The 24,582-nt window shown below is 40.7% G+C and overlaps 1 pseudogene; it reads right to left on the bottom strand.

Moving 5' to 3' along the window:
* Nucleotides 1-9,987: 9,987 nt before the first annotated feature.
* LOC784157 (glycine cleavage system H protein, mitochondrial-like) lies at nt 9,988-17,041 on the bottom strand (annotated as a pseudogene).
* Nucleotides 17,042-24,582: the final 7,541 nt, after the last annotated feature.

The following is a 24,582-nucleotide window of genomic DNA, read 5'->3' as shown; positions in this document are numbered from 1 at the left end:
TTCTTCAGCACTCAGCTTTCTTTATAGTCCAACTCTCACATCCATACCTGACCACTGGAAAACCTGGATAGCCTTGACTAGACGGACTTTTGTTGGCAAAGTAATGTCTCTGCTTTTTAATATGCTGTCTAGGTTGATCATAGTTTTCCTTCCAAGGAGGAAGCGTCTTTTAATTTCATGACTGTAATCACCATCTGCAGTGATTTTGGAGCCCCCAAAAATAAAAGTCTGCCACTGTTTCCACTGTTTCCCCATCTATTTGCCATAAAGTGATGGGACCAGATGCCATGATCTTAGTTTTCTGAATGTTGAGTTTTAAACCAACTTTTTTATTCTTTTACTTTCATCAAGAGGCTCTTTAGTCCTTCATCACTTTATGTCATAAGGGTGGTGTCACCTGCATATTGGAGGTTATTGATATTTCTCCCGGCAATCTTGATTCCAGCTTGTGCTTCCTCCAGCCCAGCATTTCTCATGATGTACTCTGCATAGAAGTTAAATAAGCACAGTGACAATATACAGCCTTGACGTACTCCTTTCCTGATTTGGAACCAGTCTGTTGTTCCATGTCCAGTTCTAACTGGTGCTTCTTGACCTGCATACAGATTTCTCAGGAGGCAGGTCAGGTAGTCTGGTATTCCCATCTCTTTCAGAATTTTCCACAGTTTATTGTGATCCACACAGTCAAAGGCTTTGGCATAGTCAATAAAGCAGAAATAGATGTTTTTCTGGAACTCTCTTGCTTTTACCATGATCCAGCAGATGTTGGCAATTTGATCTCTGGTTCCTCTGCCTTTTTTAAAACCAGCTTTAGCATCTAGAAGTTCACAGTTCACATACTGTTGAAGCCTGGCTTGGAGAATTTTGAGCATTGCTTTGCTAGCATGTGAGATGAGTGCAATTGTGTAGTAGTTTGAGGATTCTTTGTCATTGCCTTTCTTAGGGATTGGAATGAAAATTGACCTTTTCCAGTCCTGTGGCCACTGCTGAGTTTCCAAATTTGCTGGCATATTGAATGCAGCACTTTCACAGCATCATCTTTCAGGATTTAAATAGCTCAACTGAAATTTCATCACCTCCACTGACTTTGTTCATAGTGATGTTTCCTAAGGCCCACTTAACTTCACATTCCAGGATGTCTGGCTCTAGGTGAGTGATCACACCATTGTGATTATCTGGGTCATGAAGATCTTTTTTGTAGAATTCTTCTGTGTATTTTTGCCACCTCTTCTTAATATCTGCTGCTTCTGTTAGGTCCATACCATTTTTGTACTTTATTGTACCCATGTTTGCATGAAATGTTCCCTTAGTATCTCTGATTTTCTTGGAGAGATTGCTAGTCTTTCCAATTCTATTGTTTTCCTCTATTTCTTTGCCTTGATCACTGAGAAAGGCTTTCTTATCTCTCCTTTCTATTCTTTGGAACTCTGTATTCAAATGGGTATTTCTTTCCTTTTCTCCTTTGCCTTTAGCTTCTCTTCTTTTCTCAGCTATTTGTAAGGCTTCCTCAGACAACCATTTTGCCTTTTTGCATTTCTTTTCCATGGGGATGATCTTGATCACTGCCTCCTGCACAATGTCACGAACGTCCATCCATAGTTCATCAGGCACTTTCTCTGTCAGATCTAATCCCTTGAATGTATTTGTCACTTCCACTTATAATTGTAGGGGATTTGATTTAGGTCATACCTGAATGGTCTAGTGGTTTTACTACTTTCTTCAATTTAAGTCTGAATTTAGCAATAAAGAGTTCATAATCTGAGCCACAGTCCGCTCCTGGTCTTGTTTTTGCTGATTGTATAGAGCTTCTCCATCTTTGACTGTAAATAATATAATCAATCTGATTTTGCTATTGACCATCTGGTGATGTCCATGGGTAGAGTCTTCTCTTGTGTTGTTGGAAGATGGTGTTTGCCATGACCAGTGCATTCTTTTGGCAAAAGTCTGTTAGCCTTTGCCCTGCTTCATTCTGTACTCCAAGGCCAAAGTTGCCTGTTACTCCAGGTGTTTCTTGATTTCCTACTTTTGCATTCCAGTCCCGTATAATGAAAAGGACATCTTTTTTGAGTGTTAGTTCTAGAAGATCTTGTAGATCTTCATAGAACCGTTCAACTTCAGCTTCTTCGGCATTACTGGTCAGGGTATAGACTTCAGTATTCTTGCCTTGAGAACCCCATGAACAATATGAAAAGGCAAAAAGATAGGACACTAAAAGATGAATTCTCCAGGTCAGTAGGTGCCCAATATGCTACTGGAGATCAGTGGAGAAATAACTCCAGAAAGAATGAAGAGATGAAGCCAAAGCAAAAACAACACCCAGTTGTGGATGTGACTGGTGATGGAAGCAAATTCTGTTGCTGTAAAGAGCAATATTGCATAGGAATCTGGAATGTTACTTCCACGATTCAAGGCAAATTGGAAGTGGTCAAACAGGAGATGGCAAGAGTGAACATAGACGTTTTAGGAATCAGTGAACTAAAATGGACTCAAATGGGTGAATTTAAGTCAGGTGACCATTATATCTACTACTGTGGGCAAGAGTCCCTTAGAAGCAATGGAGTAGCCATCATGGTCAACAAGAGAGTCTGAAATGCAGTACTTTTGGATGCAATCTCAAAAATGACAGAATGATCTCTGTTCGTTTCTAAGGCAAACCATTCAATATCACAGTAAGGATACTGGAGTGGGTTGCCATTTCCTTCTGCAGGGGATCTTTCCAACCCAGGGATCAAACTCGGGTTTCCCACACTGCAGGCAGACTCTTTACCATCTGAGCCACCAAGTGCTAAGATATTAGGCAGGCACAAGTGCTGGCCCAGGCCCTCCTGCTGTGACGTGTGCACGTCTCTATCACCTCACTTGTCTCACCCTAGACTGATACATCCTGGTTTACCCATGTATCTCTTCTATTATCTTATGAGCTCCTCAAAAACAGAGGACATTTCCTCTGGACAGAGGACATCACTGGTATCTATGATGCCTGCCTTGCACATACTATGTTACTTCATTAATGTTTATAGTCTATTATATATCTATTGAGCTCCCCTGGTGGCTCAGCTGGTAAAGACTTTGCCTGCAATGTGGGAGACCTGGGTTTATTCCCTGGGTTGGGAAGATCCCCTGGAGTACCCACTCCAGTATTCTGGCCTGGAGAATTCCATGAACTGTATAGTTCATGGAGTCTCAAAGAGTTGGACACGACTGAGTGACTTTCACTAATGGATCTATTAATAAATGGTGGTTAATGTTGGCCCTGAAACCATGGACTCTCAGTCCAGACACATAAAATATGCTGTGATATGTAAGACTGGGATAGTCTATCCCCTTTTTCCACGTGAGGAACTTGAGCCCCAATGATGTGCTATATGAATTTAGGCAAAGCAGGTTATTGTTCTGTGTCTCAGTATTTCCAACTGCAAAATGTAGATAAAAGACTTTTAGAACTGAAAGAAATTTCTCCTTGTCCAAAACTTCATTTAAGAAGTGAATAAAATGACACCCAGGAAGGTTGCCTGCATGCATGCTCAGTTGTGTGACTCTTTGCGACCCTGTAGACTAGCCCGCCAGGCTCCTCTGTTCATGGGGTTTTCCAGGTACGAATACTGGAGTGAGTTGCCATGTCCTCCTCCAGGGGATCTTTCCAACCCAAGGATCAAACCTGGGCCTCCTAAGTCTCCTGCATTGGCAGGCAGACTCTTTACTATTGTGCCACCTGGGAAGCCCTCCAAAGGTTAAGCAAATCATCTAAAAGGAAATTAGTAGAAGATTTGCTGACGTTTGTAATAATTCTCTTTTCACAATCTCCTTGCTCTTTCTTTCTGTGAGCCTTAGTAGTATCACGAAATTGCTGTGAGGTCACAGGGAAAGAATAGAGACGGACGCTGTGGTTGAAGCCCAAGTGCTACCACTTTGGAAAAACATTGCCATTGTCTACTAAAGAGGCACGTCCTCTGGGGGTTCCCTGTGGGCCAGTGGTCAGGACTCTGCTTCCACTGCAGGGACCATGCTAGACCCCCAGTCAGGGAACTAAGACCCTGCAAGCCAGGAGGTGTGGTCAAAAAAAACCCACCACATTACTTATGACCTAGCAGTCCAACTCTTAGTCATATACTCTACAATTCTTGCACATGTACATAAAGAGGCATGCACTGGACTATTCAGAGAAGCTTTGCCAATATAGTAAAAAAAAGAGAGAGAGAGAGAAACAACCTCCATATCCATTGAAAAGATGGATCAAAAAAATATGGATCAATAAATTGAAACATTTGTATAAATTAGAGTATGCTACAGCAAAGAAAACAAATCCCATTAAGATAATGTTGAGCAAAAAAGCAAAAGGACTAATTAATATCATCTAGTGAAAGTTTGTTTCTAAGCAAAGCTAAGCAATATATGGTTTTGTTGTTTAGTCGCTATGTCATGTCCAACTCTTTGCGACCCCATGGACTATAGCTCACCAGGCTCCTCTGTCCATGGGATTCTCCAGGCAAGAATATGGAGTGGGTTGCCTTTTCCTTCTCCAAAGGATCTTCCCAACCCAGGGATCGACATGCATCTCCTACATTATATTGTATTACAGGAGGTTTCTTTACCATTGAGCCAATATGTAGTGAAGCAATGAATAAAAATGAGATTGACAATTACAAAATGCTTAAGGGCTTAGTGTAATATCAATATTCAGCCCAAACCAAATATCACCATTTTAGAATGAACTTGTGAGATATAAGAACAAACCTTTAATTTCATTTTAAAAATTAATTCTTGCTATATGTCCATTAGTTATCATTTTAGAATTAAAAATATATTTTTACATCCAGAACCAGAACAAATTTTTTTAAACACTGTCATCTTCTGTGAACACTGAGCTGCACATTTGTGAAACTAAATAGATATCACTGTCCACCGAGGTCAGTGCAAAGGCAAGATATTTTTAAGGTGACTCAACTTTGTTTGGTATTTTCTTCTTTACTGTACTCTTTTCTGGCTTCCCAGGTGGCACTAGTGGTAAAGAACCCACCTGCCAATGGAGGAGATGCAAGAGATGCGAGTTCAATCCCTGGGTCAGGAAGATCACCTGGAGAAGGGCATGGCAACCCACTCCAGTATTCTTGCCTAGAAAATTCCATAGACAGAGGAACCTGGTGGGCTATATAGTCCAAGTCACAAAGAGTCAGACATGACTGAGTGACTGAGCATATACTCTTCATATTCATTTTTACCTAGAGGATTGAAGATGCTTTGTCACAGATGATTTGGGAATTTTTTCTTATGAAATTTTGAGGTGATAATGTTGATATGCCATTGTTAATTCAAACTCAGAAAATGTAAAGCATTCTCAAACAGAACTTTTTCTTGAAAGGCTTATGGCCTGAATGGAGTTAGAGACCTGAAAATAAAATTTAGTCCTTGAAGATTATTTTGTTTCATGTTAGAAATACAATTACACCAAACAATTCAAAAATATTAGAATTATATGATCTAACCTATACTACTTGACCTTGAATTATTTTATTTTTATAACATTCATTAGTTCAAAAAGTATATAATTTACTTCATAGACTAATTTAGTCAACATACTTTTTTAATATTCATATTCTTTATCTATCCCCCTGTTTAATTATTTGATGTTCATAATCATTGTACATAAACTTAGCAGCTCATTTGTATAACTATCATTTATAGTGCAGCATTTTGTTCTTACAATAGTAAGGGAATTTTCAGTGCATGTAACATTTAGAATGCCTACCTATATTTGAAACAATGTTTTGATACTCATAATACTTCCAAATACTGAGCCTTGGTCATGTGCAAGTACAGAAAAACAAAAATGGTGTTGATGTGAGCATTATCTATTCAGCCTTCCAAGGATCTAGATCAAAACCAAAACCTAATAACAGATTTTCCCCAAATACAGACGCCAAAACCAGACTTCCAGCATCTCTGCTAGAGAGTAGGTTCCCCAGTGTTGTGAGGATGCTTTCTAATTTACATCAACATTAAAGAGAATACTTTAAAGGTATGGAAGCAACAGTTAGAACTGGACATGGAACAACAGACTGGTTCCAAATAGGAAAAGGAGTACATCAAGGCTGTATATTGTCACCCTGCTTATTTAACTTATATGCAGAGTACATCATGAGAAACGCTGGGCTGGAGGAAGCACAAGCTGGAATCAAGATGGCTGGGAGAAATATCAATAACCTCAGATATGCAGATGACACCACCCTTATGGCAGAAAGTGAAGAGGAACTAAAAAGCCTCTTGATGAAAGTGAAAGAGGAGAGTGAAAAAGTTGGCTTAAAGCTCAACATTCAGAAAACGAAGATCATGGCATCCAGTCCCATCACTTCATGGGAAATAGATGGGGAAACAGTGGAAACAGTGTCAGACTTTATTTTTCGGGCTCCAAAATCACTGCAGATGGTGACTGCAGCCATGAAATGAAAAGACGCTTACTCCTTGGAAGGAAAGTTATGACCAACCTAGATAGCATATTGAAAAGCAGAGACATTACTTTGCCAACAAAGGTCCGTCTAGTCAAGGCTATGGTTTTTCCAGTGGTTTTTATGGATGTGAGAGTTGGACTGTGAAGAAGGCTGAGTGCCGAAGAATTGATGCTTTTGAACTGTGTTGTTGGAGAAGACTCTTGAGAGTCCCTTGGACTGCAAGGAGATCCAACCAGTCCATTCTGAAGGAGATCAGCCCTGGGATTTCTTTGGAAGGAATGATGCTAAAGCTGAAACACCAGGACTTTGGCCACCTCATGCGAAGAGTTGACTCATTGGAAAAAACTCTGATGCTGGGAGGGATTGGGGGCAGGAGGAGAAGGGGTTGACAGAGGATGAGATGGCTGGATGGCATCACTGACTCGATGGACGTGAGTCTGAGTGCACTCTGGGAGTTGGTGATGGACAGGGAGGCCTGGCATGCTGCGATTCATGGGGTCACAAAGAGTCGGACATGACTGAGTGACTGAACTAAAGTGAACTGATCCAATATTTAATAATTAAAAATTATAATGGATCTGAAAGCATTTTGAAAAAAAGAGTATCATATAAGGATAATTCAAGTTGTAATCCTTGCCTCCTTCTCCCTTTTCTTCTTCATGTGTCTCAGCCAGTTTGTTTTTCAAGAGCCCCATCCACTATGACCTCTCGAATTCAGCACTTGAGTGCCCCATGACTGGATGTCTAGCCCTGGCAGCAGGTGCCCCACGTAGCAGCATTCACACTCAGGCTATGCTCCGGCAAAGGCTTCCCCAGTGTTTCTTTGGGTACCATATAAACCCCTGTCAGACATTCAAGTAGGCATGTGGATGTTAACAGACCCTCCCTCGGTACAAATTATTCCTGAGAAGATTTAATGAGCTAAGCGTGTTACCATTTAATAGCTTAAGCACCATTTACATTTACTGTGAACTCCCTGGAGGTAAAAGAATATTTATGCAGGAATTAGTTGATTGCCTTTAGGAAAAGTATTAATGTATACCTGCTCATGTTTATGGAGCCAGAGACAGTAAAAGTCAATTCTGTGAGGCAACCAGGGACATACCACATTATGATTCCCTCCTTCCTTTGTTTTTGTTTTGTAATTAGGGGGTTATGATAAGAGAAGCTCTCTTTTAGTGGGAGATCAATTATTTTGCAACTGATAAGTAGAAAGGGGACTTCGCTGTGGTCCAAAAATTTAGCTATAACCATTCAATAATAGGAAGGGGCTACCATGAATATTTTATTGGTATTATTAGAGGTGGTAGAAATAGAAATATTAATAGGTATTATTAGAACAATGGGGGAAAGGCAATTTGTTGGATTACAAAGATGGTAACATTTAGTGGCAGAAAAGCATGGGTGCTGAACTCAAGTGACACTGCTGTTCAGTCATGGTTCAGCCATGTAACCAACTGTGGGCACCAGGACAAGTTACATCATGTCTCTGAGCCTCCATTTTTACTTCTATAACGTGAGGGTGAGAGTACGGCCTATTTCATAGTGTTGTTAAGAGGACCAAATGAGCTAAGGCCCATAAAGTGCTTAGCACATTGCCTGGCACAAATGTGCTCAATAAACATTATAAATAGCATTTTATTATTATAGACACTAAGTTATTATCGTTACCTGTAAGCTTTATTTATGGCTGCCTTATGATATTTATTACTATCTGTCTTATATCAGAGTTATTTACATTAAGGCTAAACTACTGAACAAAACTTCCTGGGGGAAAACTGCTTGTCTGATTCATACACCAAACACTATAGAGTCTAGCATGCTGAAGCAGCACTAAATCACAGTAGCTATCAAACATTTTTAATACATACAGACATGATTGAATCTAGAAACTTTAACAAGACACACCTTACTATGTACAATGCACTCTGATATTTATTTTTCCATTCTATTTCATCCCACTAAAAACTAGTCTCATCTTGACCTACTAAATTCACTGCTGGGTCTGTCCTATGACTTGAAAATCCCTGGGCTAGACCACGAAGCAGCCTTGAACCTTCCCCCCAAGGCTGGTGGTGTGGTTAGTGACGAGTGAACAGAAAGGCTGGGCAAGGACCAAATGGCAGCTACTTTTAGAACACTAAATAGCAGAGATGAGGCAGATCAAGAGCACAAGGGATGGGGAGGAGAGGGCCTTGATTCAGAAATGCTGAGTTCTGAAGGTAATAGCATCAACTTCAGAGCTGGGTCATTGTAGCAGTCTTAATGAAAAACAAAGAAAGGGGAAAAATAGAAACAGGGATCAACTGCCTGGAAATGAGGCTGGCAGTACAGAAGGCCAGGTGGGCGTTGGTATCTCTCCTATTCCAGGAACTCTCCTTTTTTCCAGATTTTTCTTTTCCTATCAAAAATAACTTGGGTGTGTTTTTAAGTTTAAAGACTATGAAGTGTACACACATACACCCCCTAACTTTAAAAAATAATGTTTAATTGCCTTGTCTTGACTCAGTGGGTTCAAGAATTCTCCCCCTTCCTTCCTGCTTTTTCCATTAGCTTAAACTCCATATTTTTTTTTTTTTTTCTGTCTTATTTTCCTTTAAACATGATTTTGGTCTAAGAACTTTTGCTTCCACAGCCTCATAACTGTTTCAAGGCCCAGACCATTTTACAATGTTATCTGCAGTCTTATGGTTTCAATTTATTTTTCCTTCCATTTGATCCTCTGCACAGCAAGTGAGATTTAGTCATTCTTTCATTCATTGAGTCTAGCAATTTGTTGAACATTTATTACGTGCCAGACACATACTACCTGCTGCTCAGGTAGCCGTGATGAAAAACAAGCTCCTTACTGTTACAGATGTCATAGTCAGGTAGGGGATGTAGACACTAATCCTGTAATCACACAAAGAAATAAAAACAGCCACTGTGATATATTCACTACAGGATAGGTACGTGACAATTTGAGAGTGTTCAGAAATGACCAGTCAAGGAAAAGTTCTTTGGGAAAGTAAGGTTTGAGCTGAGAACTGCAGAATGGGGAGCAGTTAGGAAAAAGGATCGGGAGCATCCAGGCAGGTAGAATATGGTCTTGGGGTGAGAGGGAGCAAGTTGAGTGAAGGGGACTAAGAGAAGGCCAGTGGGGTAGCAGGAAGTTTCTAGAAAGGCATAGTGGGAAACGGTTCTGGTTTCATGCTGCGGAAATTCATGCACTACTTTCTCTAGTCTGTGTTAGGGAGTTTTTTTTTTTTTAAGAAGTTGAATATTTTATTATTAAATTGTTTATTCTTCTGCAAGTCTGTTGCTTCAGTATATAAAAATAGCACCAGCAAACACAGCAAAATTAAGCAAACACAGCAAAATTAAGATAGTAATATTCTTCATTGGACACTATACAACTAACAAACTTTCCTCCACTGGCAGTTATTTCTAGTGGGAAGATAATTTTGACCCAAATCCAAGGATAGCTGTAAGCAAGTTACAATGTCATATAAGGTTTAAGATAACCATGTTATCCTTGAATTACATAATTTTTATAATCAGTTTTACCAGAGATAATTCCAGGAATTCTGAATATTGTAACTGGAGCCTAGCCTAAAAATCACAGGATGCTGTGGAAAAGATGCACACTGTTTATCTGAAGTCAGTAGAAAGTTAAGGGGTATTTTCTTCAGGAAACATTGTTAGAAGTAGCTTCTTTTGCTAAAAGTTGCTTTTTAAATATCTATCCACCACTAATTTAAGACAACTATGATAGATTTAATTGTTTCAAAGTAGTTTATTTTGGGGTTCCATTTTCACTCCTCAATAGACCTTATGTATTTCTCATATGCTTCTTTACTCATTAGTTCATCTAGTTCTGAAGGGTTACTGAATGTCATCTTGATCAGCCAACCATCTTCATAACAAGACTTGTTGACAAGTCCTGGATTTTCTGCTAGAGCTTTATTAATTTTAGTTACTTCTCCTGATAGAGGAGAATAGAGTGCACTAGCAGCTTTCACACTTTCCAAAGCACGGAACTCCTCTTGTTTGTTCAACTTTGTCCCAACTTCAGGCAGACTACAGTAAACAACATCTCTCAAAGCTTCCTGTGCAAAACTGCTGATTCCCACTGTTCCAACAGCGTTTTCTGTTGTTACCCATTCGTGTTTTTTTGTGAATTTCCGCACCGACAGCAGAGTAGGGCCGGTGCGCAGCGCCCGGACGGCACCCACCCACAGTCCCCAGGGCGGCAGCGAGCAGGGCGCGCTAGGTGCCTAGATGGCGCGCAGGCTGCCAACCGCGCCGCGCACAGCGCCATGTTCGCACGGGTGCAGAGGGCCTCCGCGCAGCACCTAGAGCACCCCGGCCGGCCGGGGCTGTTAGGGAGTTTTGACGTTATCCTAAGGGCGATGGCAATCCATTAGACTGTTCTTTGGGTCCTTGTGTGTGGTGGTGGTGGGGAGGATGTGAGCATATTTATTTCAGAAAATGCCACTTTGGCTACAGCATGGAGAACGAATTGGTGTCTGGCTAAGTGTGACTATAGATAAAATTTAAAAGCTATCACTTTCTGTGTGTTAAGCACTGTTATAAAGGGTTTTTCTACACTTTGTCATTGAATCTTCACAACCCTATGTGAATGGAGTAGCTACAGTTATTATCCCCACTTAACCTGTGAAAAAAACTGAAGCTCAGAGAAGTGAAGAGACTTGCCCAAGATGGCATAGCTGGGATGTGGCAGAGCTGGGATTCTATCCCATAAGGCTATTAAGCTCACTCACCTGTTTCTTTCCTCCTCCCAGCCCCTCCCTTCTGGCAGCCACCACTTGTTCTCTGTATCTATGACTCTGTTTCTGTTTTGTTATGTTTGTTCACTTGTTTTTTGGATTCCACATTTAAGTGAAATCATATGGTATTTGTCTTTGTCTGACATTTCACTTAACACAATACCCTTTAGGTCCTTCCATGTTGTTGCAAATAGCAAGATTTCATTTCTATGGCTGAGTATGGCTTTTCCAGTGGTCATGTATGGATGAGACTTGGACTGTGAAGACACCTGAGCACTGAAGAATTGCTGCTTTTGAACTGTGGTGTTGGAGAAGACTCTTGAGAGTCCCTTGGACTGCAAGGAGATCCAACCAGTCCATTCTGAAGGAGATCAGCCCTGGGATTTCTTTGGAAGGAATGATGCTAAAGCTGAAACTCCAGTACTTTGGCCACCTCACGTGAAGAGTTGACTCATTGGAAAAGACTCTGATGCTGAGAGGGATTGGGGGCAGGAGGAGAAGGGGATGACAGAGGATGAGATGGCTGGATGGCATCACCGACTCGATAGACACGAGTTTCAGTGAACTCCGGGAGTTGGTAATGGACAGGGAGGCCTGGCGTGCTGTGATTCATGGGGTCGAAAAGAGTCGGACATGACTGAGCGACTGAACTGAACTGACTATTCCATTGCATATATACCACATATTCTTTATCCATCCATCTATTGATGGGCACTTCCATATCTTGGCAATTGAAATAATGCAGCTATGAACATAGGGGTGCATGTATCTTTTCTAATTAGTGTTTTTTTGTTTTGTTTTCTTCAGGTAGAGCCGCCTGATAGTTTTGAATGAAACTGCCATCAGAAGTTTCCTATTTCATAAGCTTGTTGTTTTTCTTCCTCCATGTCAGGGGTTACTTGGCCTTCTACCTGCAGATTCAGTCCCACCTGATTCCCTGGACCAATCCTGATTTTAGACAAGAATAACCCAGGCCACTCCAGTATTCGTGCCTGGAGAATCCCATGGACAGGGGAGCCTGGTGGGCTGCAGTTCATGGGATTGCAAAGAGTCAGACAGAACTGAGCGATTGAACAAGCAGCCAGGCAGTTCCAGCCTAGCCATCAGGTTTTCAGTATTAAAATATCAATGTTGCCTTAACTTGCTTCCTATTTCTGAAATCTGGGCTTTTTGGCTTTCTGCCATGTATCTGAGTCCTTGTCTTGGCCAAGTGAAACAATGGCTGTGAAAATGTTTTGGAAATGATAGTGCTTAATATACGTACCTAGCATAGGGTGTGAGTACACAGTAGATTTTCAGTAAATAGTAGCTACTGCTACCTGGATCATGGCTTGGTTATTGCAAGTCAACCAAGCAAAGTCACAAGGAACAGAGTTCAACTGCAGTATCTTTTCAAGAAGTGACAAACCCTCTCCTCTAGAGAGCCTTCTTGTCCTGCTCTTGACAGGGTATTGCTCTCTCTGATTTTCCACTGACTAGTCTGTGCGTCTTCCCAACCTGGTTCATAAGGTGGAGGGTAGAATATTCAAAAAGAGCCTGGATTCTGGAATCAGTTCTGCATTTGAATTCTGACTGCATGACCTTAGGAAAGATGCTTAACCATTCTCCAATTTCATCATCTGTGAAATCATAAATACTTCATACCCCTTGGCAATCGAATTAAGCAAATTACATAAGGGCATTGGTATTCATTAAGCATGAGCTTCTCTTTTTTTCTTTCCTTCCTTATTCCATGTACCTCTGCAAAACTGGTCCAATTTGGTCTTGGGCTGTCGGACTCTGAAGCAGCCCTTGTTTAACTGTTATTAATAAAAATGCCCCATAACCTTTGGTCTGGTTTATTCTTGTGCAAGCTAATATGACACATTCCGACCACCAAGGCTGTGTGTACCTAATTACTGCTTGACTAGCTCAGTTAATATTAACTGAGAATTTACTTTGTGAAAGGTACCATAGGAAATATTAATCCACCTCCTTCCTGACTCTTTACATTGGGTTGACTTACCTGCCCTTCTTTTCAGCACATCCCTGTGGGCCTCTCTGAAGCCACCCCCAGTAGTTAGCAGGCATTCTAATCAATTGATGTGCCTTCTCTTGACCCTAATTAGTCTTGATTTGATTTTACTTTATCTTGTTTTCCTGTTTCTTTCCTTGACTGTGTGCTTTGATTTTGATCATTCCCATCTTTGTTCCTTCCAGGACTTGATCTTTTCCCTGACTTTCTCTTTGGCATTTGGACTTTGGCAGACTGGCATCCTTTCTGGCTCAGCTCCTCATTTTGGGTCTGGGGTTTCCTGTTGCCTCTGGTGACAGAACTTCTTTCTTGATCCAGTTTTCCTGTCCAATGGGTTCCTAATGCTTGTTCAAATCTGAATTATGTCTAGATAAGTCAATCATGGTGGCCCAGGGTGAGGATAGGGTGAGAGCAGGGGAGTGCTAACCAATACAAATTACATGACTTGTCTTGCTGCCCACAGGGAACACACACACTGAGCAAGCAATGACTGGTAGGTATCTAGCATGTACTCATTATACACATAATACCAACCAACAAAGTCGATGCATCTGAAAACGAAAATCCCAACACCAGAGAATGGTGGATCTGGCAGTCCGGCCCATCGAGGCCAAGTTGGCCTGGGGCGGTAAAATTGTCTTCTGGTGTTTTTAAAAATATACATCAGTATATCTTTCAGAGGTGCCTGATTTACAGGCAAGGAAGACACTCTTAGAAGACCTGGTTTTGAAACAGGAGGAAAGGGAGCAGGGCACAACCTCTAAAAGAATGATATAGCCCTTGAGGATACAACATAGACATAAACTGTTTAGAACCAACTAGGACCAAAATGGCAGAAGATTCTACTTCCAGTTGTCCTTGAGCCTCATTAGAGCTCACTGTAATATATTAGCATTTAAATGATATACCTACAGGTGCCATGGTAGTCCTGAGGCTAACTATAGAAGGTCAAAAGTGGACAGTGGCCCAGTTCTTAGAAATTTCTGCCCCTTCCCCCAACTATTTAGAATAATCCTCCCACTCATTAGCCTATGAAATTAACCAGCCCATACAAACTAACCACCCCATATTTGGGCGCCTCTTACCTTCTGAGATGGCCCACATACTGTCTGTGGAGTGTTCCTCCCAAGGTCATTCTGTCTATGGAATGTGTATCTCTCTAAATAAATCCACTTCTTACTTGTGACTTTGTCTTTCACTGAATTCTTTCTGTAATGAGACATAAAAAACCCGAGCTTCATTAAGTCCTGAGACCAGATGTATGATCTCAATTAAAAGATAATGGGTTTGGACTTCCCTGGTGGTCCAGCGGTTAAGTCTCCATGCTCCCAATGCAAAGGGCACAGGTTTGATCCTTGGTCAGGGAACTAAGATCCCACATGCTGCATAGCACAGCCAAAAACAAACAAAAAAAAAAAGATAGTGGGTTCAAGTTCCAGTTCACAGATTCAAGTCCCAGTCTGAGCTGTGTTTTCAGTTTAATATGCTTTACAGATATTTTAAAAATAATTTCAAGATCAGTTTTTCTTATTTTAACCTCTTAAAATATATTTCATTGCTCATTTTGCTATTAAGATCATAATTTTAGAATATGTGATTCTCATAAAAAGAAACTCTGTTTGCAGTAGGGCCAAAATAACTGAGACTTATAGCAGAAATATTGTAATTGTATTGTTGTTATAGTGTATACTTTTCATACTTTTGTTCTACAAGATGCAGCTGAAGCCACACTCAAATCTGATACATACAGTTCTATGAAAATATGATCGGAGAAGGCAATGGCACCCCACTCCAGTACTCTTGCCTGGAAAATCCCATGGATGCAGGAGCCTGGTAGGCTGCAGTCCATGGTGTCGCTAAGAGTCGGACACGACTGAGCGACTTCACTTTCACGTTTCACTTTCATGCATTGGAGAAGGAAATGGCAACCCACTCCAGTGTTCTTGCCTTGAGAATCCCAGGGACGGGGGAGCCTGGTGGGCTGCCGTCTATGCGGTTGCACAGAGTCGGACACGACTGAAGCAACTTAGCAGCAGCAGCAGCAGCATGAAAATATGGTACTCAGGAATCTGATCTTGCAGAATGCATAGGAGGATCATTCACTTTTACTTTTCTTCCTTTTCATCTACTGCCATAAACTGTTCAAGCAGGCACAGGTTAGTGGGGAAGCAGTGGAACCTGAGAAGGACAAGACGAACTAGGAGAATTTAGCAGTCTGCATAATGGCTCCCAAGGATAAGGAAATTGAAACAGAATGAGTGCTAGTGGAGAAAGCATCCCAATAGTGTTGTGATACTGTGATTTCTGGGCTTCCCACATGGCTCAGTGGGTCAGGAATACACCTGCAATGCAGGAGACGCAGGCAGATGCGAGTGCAATCCCTGGGTCAGGAATATCCCCTGAAGGAGGGCACGGCAACCCACTCCAGTATTCTTGCCTGGAGAATCCCATGGATGGAGGAGCCTGGTGGGCTACAGTCCACGGGGTCGCAACGAGTCAGACACGACTGAAGGGATTGAACATGCATGCACTGTGATTTCTAAGGAGAAATATATGTTTGTTTTTCACTCTTAATTCTGGAACAGAGCTGCTAAAAACCTTGGAAGTTCCTGGGAGGAGAGCAATAAAGGTGTCTTGTTATGTCAATGAAGTGACTTTTGGACCCTGTTTGAGGATGGGGGTAGGTTGCCCGGAGAACCAACCAGGTGATTAAAGGGTTGTAACTTTCAGTCCCACCTCTTGGTGTCCAAGGAGAGGAGAGGACCTGGAGGTTGATTCAGGGGTCGTTGGCTAATGATTTGATCATTCATGCCCATGTAATGAGGAGAAGGCAATGGCACCCTACTCCAGTATTTTTGCCTGGAAAATCCCATGGACGGAGGAGCCTGATAGGCTGCACTCCATGGGGTCTCTAGAGTCGGACGACTGAGTGACATCACTTTCACTTTTCACTTTCCACTTTCATGCATTGGAGGAGGAAATGGCAACCCACTCCAGTATTCTTGCCTGGAGAATCCCAGAGGACGGGGGAGCCTGGTGGGCTGTCGTCTATGGGGTTGCACAGAGTCAGACATGACTGAAGCGACTTAGCAGCAGCAGCAGCAGCAGCCCATGTAATGAAGCTTCCAGAGAAACCTAAAAGGCCAGAATTTAGAAAGCTGCTGGGTTGGTAAATTTGGGAAATTTGGGGACAGTGGCACCCTGGAGAGAGCATAGGAAGCTCCTCATCCTTTCCCCATACCTTTCCATGTGCATCTCTTCCCTCTAGCTGTTTCTGAGTTCTATTCTTTTATCATAAGCTGCTAATCTAGTAAAATCTAGTAACAGTTTCCCTCAAATTCTGTGAGCCACTCTATTAAATTAACTGACCCCAAGGAGATGCTTGTTGGAACCTACACTCTATAACTGCTTGCTCAGAAGCACAGGTGATAACCTGAAGTTGGGGGATGGGACAGTTTTGTGGGACTGAGCCCTGACCTTGTAGAATCCGATGCTATCTCTGGGTGGATAGGGTCAACATTGAGCTGAATTGTAAGGCAGCCAGCTGGTGTGTGGAGAGTTATTTGCTGCTTTGAGGGATAAAGACCTGCCCCCTCCACCACACACACACACTGAAACACACATTGGAATTGGGTTCAGTACCTGATTAAGTGTTCAAAGGGACACAGCAAGCTCCAGCACTGAAGACCATCCATGTGCTGATGTTTGGAATCAGACAAATAATTGCTCTTGGTATGTGGAAGCAGCCCCAGTTCATGGTGCACAGAGAGTGTTTGGGCTCTGGTCAAGTAAGTTGAGGTCAGGGCAGGCATTGAGGCTCATTGAGGAACTGGAGGACAAAGCAAGAATCCAAGGCAGGAGGTCACTTTTCTAGACTGAGCAACCCCACTGCGGATTAGCAGAAGAACTCATGTGAGCATGTTCAGGCTTCCCTTCAGGTCTGCCAGTTTAAGAAGATCAAGAGTTCTTTCTTTTTTTATTTTTATTTTTTAAATTTTATTTTTAAACTTTACATAATTGTATTAGTTTTGCCAAATATCAAGATGAATCTGCCACAAGAGTTCTTTCAAATATGAATCCTCTAGGTCTCAAGCCTTCATAGGCTGAACCTGACTATCTATTGGGTTATTATTTGCCTCTCTTTGCAATGCCACAGGGACTAGCAGGGCCAAACTACAAGTTAAAAGTAGCATTAGTTTGAGAAGTCATGGGGCTTCTATATACAAAAATCCATTTTATGTACCATTTCCCAGGATCATCTGTATTGCTCAAGAAGTATTTGTTGAGGGTTCATTGGTGTGATAGTCAGTTTTATGTCCCATCTTGGCTAGGCCTAGGTATCCAGATATTTATTCAAGTGTTATTCTAGATATTGCTCACAAGGTATTTTGAGGTGAGATTAACATTTAAATCAGTAGACTTTGAATAAAGCATGTTACTCTCAGTAACAGGCCCAGTGGGTCGGCCTCATCCAATCAGTTGAAGGCCTTAAGAAGACAAATTTTGACCTCCTTCTAGGAAGAAGGACTTCTGCCAGGAGACTGGCCTGAACTTCAACATCAACTCTTCCTTGGCTCTCCAGCCTGTGGGTCTCCACAACTGTGAGAAACAATTCCTTAAATTAATCAACCAGTCTCTAGATATCTCTTATATATTAGGCTGGCAAAAAAGTTCCTTCAGGTTTTTCCATACTGGCTGATGGAAAAAGCTGAACAAACTTTTTAGCCAACCCAATATATATTAATATATAACCTTGTATATATGATACATATGGGTGCATGCTAAGTCACTTCAGCCATATCTGACTCTTTGCAACCCTGTGGAGTCTGCAGCCCAGCAGACTCCTCTGTCCATGGGATTCTCCAGGCAAGAATACAGGAGTGGGTTGCCATGCCCGCCTTCAGGGGATCTTCCTGACCCAGGGATTGAACCCAAGTTGCTTTGGCAGGCAGGTTCTTTACCACTAGTGCCACCTGGGAAGCCCATATAATATGTATATATAAACTTACATCTTGTATGTATGTGTGTGTGTGTGTATATATATATATATATATATATATGTATAAAATATTTATACCTTACTAGTTCTGTCTTACTAGTTGTCTTTCTGGACAACACTGACTAACATAGTTTTCATAATTTCCATTATGAAATTACATAAATTTCACTCCATTGAAGAGCATCATTTGCTTATGTCATGTTTTCTTCCGAACTATTCTATTAATAGCATCTCTAGCCTTTTCCCTCACCTGGTTCTATGATAAGGGTAATAGAAAAAAAATTGCAGAGCTGAGAAACTTTATATATTAACACATTTTGAAACAATCTGCTTTCAAGACCTGTTTGTTTTCAACATCAAAACTGACCATCATCATAACGATGTGTGGAAAAGTAGTCACTTGAGAATAAAATGTTAAACACTGAAGGCTATTCAAGGATGTTGTGGACAGACTCGTTTGAACTGATTTCAGTTGCGCAAGTTCTTTCAAATACTGGGAGGGGGATACATAAAAATGCAAGTGGTGATCTCATGGTTGACCAAGCCTGCCTTCTGGCTTTCTATGCAGCAGAATGCTGTGTTGTTGCTTAGAGCTGTGACTTCTCATGGGATATACATTATTCAGTTTTTAGTTAGTTTGTTATCTCAGTACAAGTTAATATTAAAGTTCGTGTGTGGTCTTTAAGATGCTTTTGAGTCCATCACATCACCAATATATTTATAAGCTTGAGAAAGATTAGTATGAGGTAACTTAAAATATGAGTGGTTCCCCTGTGAATTTAGGTCAGATACTTTGTTAGTAATGAAGTTGCTAAGTGTTGAAACTCCTTTTTCCCTGAAGGCATTTAAATTTTAGTTTTGGTTGGACATCTTCCTGGTGGTTGAAAGCTAGTAACTATGGACATTCCTAAAGCTGTTTTCTCAAGTTTCTTGTATTTTTCTTTTCTTTGGCTTCATGTTTGCTGTTTCCAGCTGTTTATGTTTTGATCAGTTGTTTTCTAAATATTCAATTTCCTTTAACACATTCAATTAAAAAAAAAAAACACTGGATTTCTTGGTTAGAGAATACTACATTTATAAAAACTATTGTTTTATTGTGAAATTAGAGTCATCCATTAAAAGCTACTTTTGGTTTCACTAGAGTGTATTGATGATTTCTTATCTAGGCTACATACAGAGCCAGAACCTAGAATTGTGTTTGAGAGGGGACTCAACAAATACTTCCTCAATTAATTTAGTTGATAAAACCTGAGCAAAAATTGATGATAAAGAGAATGGCAACCATCCTGTGCAGAAAGAGTTCTCTTTTAACAAATACCATTATATCCTCCCCTTTTCTCCCATTTGCTACTTTAAAATACATACAAATATAGTTTTGCTATTTTAGTTCTTGAATAAAAAAATCATAAACCCTGGAAGAATATATAAGAAATGAATAATAATGGTTGTGTGGCACGGGGGTAGCAGATGGATATGACAGAAATGGGAAGAACTTTTAACTGGATATCAGTTTATGACATTTTTGGTTTTGAACCTTGTGAAATTGTTATTCAAAACTTAAAGAAAGAAACTAAGAGGGAGGGGACATATGTATACCTATAGCTAATTCATGTTGATGTATGACAGAAATCAAACCAATATTGTAAAGCAATCATCAATTATTTAAAAATAAATAAATATAATTATAAAAAAGAAAAAAGATAAATTGCATGGATAAAGTGGATAAGTCCCTTCCCCAAAAATAAAAATGTATCCTTTTGGAATGATATTTATATATAATAAATGTATTTGAATATCTGTACAGGAGTAACTGTAATATTAATAGGTTTGGGTGGTTTTTAAAATATGTATCATTGATATTTTGTGAATGTATCATTTTAAACTGTTTTAAGTACCTTGAAACCAATTGAATCATTTTACAAAGTGTCACTTAAAAGTAGTTTAGATTGGGGACTTCCCTGGTGGTCCAGTGGTTAAGACTCCACACTTCCACTGCAGGAGGCCCAGGTTTGATCCCTGGTTGGGGAACTAAGATTCCACATGGAGTGCAGTGTGGCTGGGACAAAAAGAAGCACTAAAACAAAGTAGTTTAAATACAGTAATGCACAAATTTTTGGTTGCCTTGAAGCTTATGAAATGGGATTCTATTTATATAGCTGCCTCAATTACTCATTTCTGCACAACAGATTACCCCCAAATTTAGAGGCTTAAAATGTTTGATTTGCTCACTAGCCTGTGATCTGGCAGTCTTCCCCAGTGGTCTGTGGTAAAAAATTTGCCTCCAGTGCAGGAGACACAGAAGTTGAGGGTTAGATCCCTGGGTTGTGAAGATCCCTGGGAGGAGGACATGGCAACCCACTCCAGTACTCTTGCCTGAAGAATCCCATGGACAGAGGAGCCTGGTGGGCTACAGTTCATGGGACCACAAAGAGTTGGACACAAATGAGCATGCACGCATTGTGATCTGGGCTTGGTCTGGGTTGGGTTTATCTGGGTGGAGTGTTAGCAGGGTTTATGTCTGTGGTTGGGTTTATTCATTTGTCTGGTGGTGGTTGGCTGTCCGCTGGAGTGGTGGAAGAATCTAGGCCAAGTGTCACTCACACTCCAGCAGGCTACCCTGAACTTCTTCATATGGTTGATGGGTTCTACCAGTAGCAAAGGAGAGCAGGCTCCAATACGTACGTGCTTTGCAAGCCTCTGCTGCTGACATGCTTGCTTATGTCCCACTAGCCAAAGCAAGTCACAGAGACAATGTGAGAGGCCAAGCTCAGGGTTACTGTGTTAAAGGACTACAGGAAGACCATGTGTCCAGGGAGGTGTGGTTCAATGGGGGACATTACTATAACAGTAATTGCTACCATTTCTAAAAAATTTCCATTATTTTATCAAAGCATTGATATTAAACAAACTCAACTCATGGTCTAGCAATTCTGTATACAACTGAGAACTAATGATAAGTTACAGCTGTTGTACTCTGATTTGGGCTTCCCTAGTAGCTCCGATGGTAAAGCATCTATCTGCAATGCGAGAGACCCAGGTTCAGTCTCTGGGTCAGGAATATCCCCTGCAGAAGGAAATGGCAACATACTCCAGTATTCTTGCCTGGAGAATTCCATGGACAGAGGAGCCTGGTGGGCTATAGTCCATGGGGTCACCAAAGAGTCAGACATGACTCATCGGCTAACACACACACATTGTACTCTGATTTAAGGCTTTAACACCACTTAATATTATTATGTAAAAAACTAAGACATCTTATCACCGCTTCTTATTACAGTTAGAATCATATTAAAATTCCTTGACACAGACCACAGGCTGTTAGCAGTTTTATTTTTATCCTCATTTTCACAGTATCATGCTCTATACCACTCAGCCCGTAACTTACCGTTCTTCAGCTATAATGGCTATTCTTCTATTACTTTAATCCATCCAATTCATCCCCACCTCAGGGCTTTTCACTTGTCATTTCCTCCCTGGAATGGCTTTCTCTCAGATCTTTGCTTGGGTGGCTTCTTCTCTTCATTCAGAGCTCAGTGCAAATTTTGCTTCTTAAGAGCATTATTTCCTGACCATTTCTTTAGAAATAGCTCCTCCCGTCTCAAATCACTCGCTGTCGCATTTCTCTTGTTTTCAGGTTTTTTGTTTTGTTTTTAAAGAATTTTAAAATTTCATGTATTTATTTATTTATTTTTGGCTGCCCTGGCTTTTCACTGCTTTGCTCAGGCTTTCTCTAGTTGCAGTGAGTGGGGGCTACTCTTCGTTGTGGAGCACAAGCTCTAGGCACATGAGCTTCAGTAGTTGCAGCACGGTAGGCTCCGCTATTGTGGCTCACGGACTTAGTTGCTCTGTGGCAGGTGGAACCTTCCAAGGATCAAACTAGTGTCCCCTGCATTGGCAAGCAGATTCTTATCCAATGCGCCACCAGGGAAGTCCTCATTTCTTCAGTTTTTCTTCATGCACTTCTTATTGCCTGAAATTATCTTGCTTATTCAATTGTATTTGTTGTTGTTTAGTTGCTAAGTCTGAGCGACACCCGCGACCCCATGGATTGTATCCCACCCAGCTCCTCTGTCCATGAGATTTCTCAGGCAAGAATACTAGAGTGCGTTGCCATGCCCTCCTTCAGGGGGTCTTCACGACCCAGGGATCAAACTCGTGCCTCCTGTGTCTTCTGCATTGGCAGGCGGTTCTTTAACACTAGCGCCACCTGGGAAGCTGGTAGAACACATAGCAGATACTCAATACTCAATAAATGTTTGAAAAATTAATGAATAAATGAACTAAAGGACTAACATATTCAGTCTTGATGCAGGAATCCTTGCCTTTAAGATGAGGAGGTTGGGTCTTCTCTAAGATCCTTTCCAACTCAGAAATTTTAACTTCCCATTCATATAACTCAAGTTTTAGATGAATTTTGAGCAGAGGGGGAAAAGCTGTCTGTAACAAGGATCATGGTAATAAATATGTATTTATTAAATATATATACTATTTATTAACTGTTTCCTGTTGGAAAAAAATCTGTTGTAGTGATTTTCAAATATATAAAAAAAGGTAGGTAGAATTTAGGAAGAGGAATGATAGTGTAACTTAAGTTGAAAAAAACTAATAGACATTCTTTTTACTATATCATTGCCAAAAGTATCTTAAAACTTTTTTTAGTTTTATTGAGATTTAATTGACATATGACATTATGTAAGTTTAAGGTGTATAAATGTGATGATCTGATATACACTCAAGTATCTTGAGTAAAAATTATATATAATAGCTTTTTCATTTTCCACTGAGAAGGCCAGAGCAAGGCAGAGGCACTAGAATACAAACATTTTCATCAAAATGATGTAGCCTAAATTCTGGAGCTGCTCTGCTCAGGATCAGTGTTCAGCTCTGCCTCTTAATACCTGTGAATCCTTATGGAAGTTATTTAACCTTCGGTGCTTCACATTGCACCTCTGTGAAATGACACTCATGACACCTACCTCATAGGATTGCTGTGAGGATTAAATGAAATAATATTTCTAAAGGGCTTAGCACAGTACCTGGTCCACCATAGCACTCAACAAATATTAACTCTAGTCTTTGAGAGTAATAAGGGAAACAGTAGTGAGTGTCATATTGAAGAATGACAAGCAAAAATGTCCTAGAGTGAGATGGGAAACTTAGAAGAGTTTAGAACGTTTGTAACATTCCTGAGGCTGCACAGCTAATTACTAGCAAAGTGTTAGAGTTGGGCAAGATGGGTGTGGCTATTTAATGGGGTAGCTCCTGGCTGTACATATTTCATGCTGTGGGGAAATAGTTGTTAAAAACTTAGTTTTTCCAAGAATGTCAGGAAAGTTAAAATTCAGGTGAAATACAGTTTCCCGTATCATGAATGTTAAAGTAGAGTTTGGATATAAACACTACATATATATGGATATAAGGTGGGGTTTATATCCAAACTCTGTATTAGGTTGGAGAAGGAAAAGGCTACCCACTCCAGTATTCTGGTCTAGAGAATTCCATGGACTGTATAGTCCATGGGGTCACAAAGAGTGGGACACGACTAAGCGAGTTTCACTCACTTTGACCTGGCTTGAATTAAAGAGAGACAACCTTAAAATCATTTATGTCAGGTAGATAAATCACATTCTAAAACTTTAATCCCTGAGATGAAGTGGCTGGTGTGAAGTTCCAAGGATCATTTAATCATAATACAGGATAGCTTCATTAATATGCACTTCACTGATTGAGAATATGCAGACCAAAACTTAGATTTTGCCCTCTTCATGGCAATGCAGGAGACCCCAGTTTGATCGCTGGGTTGGGAAGATCCCCTGGAGAAGGCAATGACTATCCACTCCAATATTCTTACCAGGAGAATTCCATGGACAGAGGAGCCTGGCAGGCTATAGTCTATGGAGTCACAAAGAGTCAGACATGACTGAGCGACTTTCACTTTTCATGGAAAAATAAAAACATTGCCAAGAACATCAGTATTATAAATATGACTATATTAGAAGAGTATAAAGTACTTAAAGGAATAAATACTGTTGATGCCTTCTTCTACGTGCAATTGGTATGCTAATACATTGGGTTGTCCAAAAAGTTGTCCAGGAAAATCCCGAATGAACTTTTTCGCTAACCCAACAGTTGTCCATAACAAAACATAATTATTAGGGGCTTGAGTTAATGACTTAACAATATTTGTGTGCTCCCAATGTGCCAGGCTTCATTTGAGACACTGGGGTTCACCAACAAACAAGACACACCTAGTTCATTCTTCCATGAGGCTTACATTCTAGCATGAAGGCAAATAATGGTTTACAGTAATGGGGTGATACTATTTGAGTACAAGGTGCTTTGGGAATATTACAG

This window comes from Bos taurus, chromosome X (genome assembly GCF_002263795.3).
Source record: "Bos taurus isolate L1 Dominette 01449 registration number 42190680 breed Hereford chromosome X, ARS-UCD2.0, whole genome shotgun sequence".
Taxonomy (NCBI): Eukaryota; Metazoa; Chordata; class Mammalia; order Artiodactyla; family Bovidae; genus Bos; species Bos taurus.
This window is presented reverse-complemented; position numbering and strand designations above follow the sequence as displayed.